Below are 3,108 nucleotides of genomic sequence, written 5' to 3'. Positions count from 1 at the left end.
ACTTTGGAGCCGGGCCGGGGCGCTGGCGGAGCCGCGGGCGCGGCCCCAGGGCTGGGGGCGCTCCCGCCGCTCCGGCTGCGCGGCGCCGCTCCGGCTGCGCGGCCCCGCGCCTGCGCGCCGCCCCGCGCCAGCCCCGCCACCTGCCTTAAAGGGGCCGCGCCCGCGGCTCCGCCAGCGCCCCGGCCCGGCTCCAAAGTCTGCGCCGCGCCAGCCACCAGTCACGGGGCGCGCACAGCACCTGGCAGTTTAACAAAAACACCCCTCGAACTCGCCTTATTTCTACATCTCGAATAGGTTTGTCTCCTGGCCACCACTTGCCACAGCCAGCCGCTCTCCCTCCCCACGCTTTACATGACGTTGTGCTATATCATCACGGTAACTTCCAAAACGAAGCCTAAAAATAATGTAAGTGAAAACAGTATGAATACATTGAACACATTGGCATTATTTTCATGTTCCCACAACAACAATGCGATCTTGACTGGAAGAAAGAGAATACAACTATAACCCCAACACACTGCATCAGATTTTGACCTGGATGCCTTGTCCCACACCTCTCTGTAGAAGAGGGATTTTCCTCAGATTTTGGTGAAATATGGGAGAAAGATGTACACCTGAAGTACTTGCATAGAACTGGGATTCTGGGTTATACCAGGAGCAAATCAGTTCTCAGCTTAAAATAGTAACTGTATATATTAATTATTCAGTATTCTCATAATTATGCATGGTGTAAGGACTCATTCTGTGCATAACCTGGATCACAGAAAGAAAATCACTTTGCTTGGTTATGACAAAATAAAACCTTACTGAAATGCTGGAGTTGTGTTTGTTTTGTCTTAGATTACCTGTCAGCCAGTGGACTTTGGAACTAAGCTGTGTCATTTACTTATGTAACTACTAACATCTGTAACATTTGATAAAATCTGTTCACACTTGCATTTCTGTTTCCATTCCTTTTAATTAAAAGTGAACTTATCCAGTCACCTATGACTCCAGATGAATAGCCATTTTGTGCCTAGTAAACATATTTATGAATGTTACATTATGGATGTAATTTTCTGTATAGAAAATTCTATGGATGTTAATTTCTGTATGAAGCAAACAAAAAGATCAGATTAAATGGGAGAAAACTGACATTTTTCTCAGCAGACTGCTAAGAAATACTGCATCTCCCTTTAGCTACGAGTGAGTTGTGACTGTTTCAACAACATTCCATTAAACAGTTCATTCAAGGGCTTCTAAAAACTTCGAGAGTTCTTTCTTCTGATAAAACTAAACAAGAAATAACTCATTAGTTATTTTTCATAGAATAATAGGATGGCCTGTGTTGGAAGGGACCTTCCAGCCCCCCTGCTATGGACAGGGACACCTCCCACGAGACCAGGCTGCTCAAAACTCCATCCAACCTGGCCTTCAACATTTCCAGGGATGGGGCATCCACAACTTCTCTGGGCAACCTGTTCCAATGCCTCACCCGCCTCACAGTAAAGAATAAAAAAAAATATTTCTCTTGGTTTATGGGCTCTTGTACACATTACTGTACTTCTAAATGCAGTTAACTGGTAGTTTTCTTCTCCTGATGCAATGAGAATTCTGTAACTTGCTCATAGGTCTTGATCTAACAAAGCCTTTACATTGCTTCACTCTTCACTAGCGCAGAGTTCAAACACTACGACAGCTCATAATTAAACAAAATACACATCACCGTCATAGTCATTAACAAACCATTAATTTTAATTCCGAGTAGCTAATGCTTCTCAATTAGCCACCTGGATTAAAATTACTAACAATTACATCACGCAAATAAGTTGGATCATTTTCCTCATGCCAACGCTTCTGTCTCTATCCTTCTAACCCACAGAGCATACTTTGTCATCTGTTCATAATACGTATCTGAGCACTATCTCGAAATACTGGAGTAGGAAAAACAGAAGGAAAAAAAGGGAATTCACGCACAACCCTGCGCTTTTCGCTTTAGGTGAGCGCCCTCTTGTGATACAGACCAAGATGAGCAGCTGCTCCGTGTTCATAAAGCAGCAGCAACACGACACACGCAATAGCTCAGGCGCGGCGTGACTGCGAGCACTGAGGAGCGGGACAGTTCAACTTGTAAAGCTCTCTTCTGTTCTAAAGGATTAAGAAACTGTGTTAATTTTAGCCTGAGCCAACAATTAAAACAGGGTGTAAGATTACTCTGTCAGAACGCCCAAAGGATCCTAATCAGGACAGTCAATATGCACTCTTCACGTGCCAATTAACCGCCTGATCTTAAAACTGTAAAACAGAAGAATCAGATAAGATTTCATAAACAAATTCAGCTGACCAGATACAGGCTGGTTAAAACCAAACCTTGGAACAAACACACCATATGCCTAAAGCGCCTCTTCAATTCCGTACTCGCTACTGGTTGTTTTAAAAAGCAAATGGGAACCTGCCAGCCCCTGCGACTGCCTCGTGGGGCAAAGGCCAGTTCCAGGGAAGCTTCCACTTGCTGAGGATTCACTGGCAATCCCTAGTAAAGATGCAAAGCTGTCCCAGACCTCCTGCTGGTGTAACTGCCTTTTCTCAAATAATGTAAAAAACAAAAAACAAAAAACAAAAAAAACCAAGAAGGTAAATTAGGTCTCTCCTAATAGCATGTCTGCGACGCCCTAGCCCTGTCGGGGACCTCGGGGACGCACGCTGTTACCAACAGCCTAATGCCAAACCTTGCGGGGCAGGGAAAAACAATCCACGAATAGGCTCTTCCCAGCCAAGTAGTCTGTGTTCCGGCGGGCTCCTCCCTCACGCCCCTTACGAGAGGACGCCCCGAGCTCGGACCGCCAGCCCGCCCACCTCGGGCTCAGGGCCAGGGGCCGCCGCAGCCCCGCACCTTCACCGGGGGGCCGAGCTCCGCCCCGCGGCCGGGCAGGGCAAGGCAAGGCAGGGAAGAGGAGGGCAGGGAAGAGGAGGGCCGAGCCGGGCCGGGCGGGCTCTGCCCGCGGCGCAGAGCTGGGGTGGGGCGGGGCCCTGGCGCTCCGTGCGCCTGCACCGCCCCGGCCCGCCCCTTCCCTGCGGAAAGTGCCTGGCTCCACGGGCCTGCTCGGCGGCGAGGGGGAACGGCGGCGG

The sequence above is a fragment of the Corapipo altera genome, unplaced genomic scaffold, assembly GCF_003945725.1.
Source record: "Corapipo altera isolate COAL_440 unplaced genomic scaffold, ASM394572v1 22, whole genome shotgun sequence".
In the NCBI taxonomy this organism is placed as follows: Eukaryota; Metazoa; Chordata; class Aves; order Passeriformes; family Pipridae; genus Corapipo; species Corapipo altera.
Note: the sequence above shows the minus strand (reverse complement) of the source record.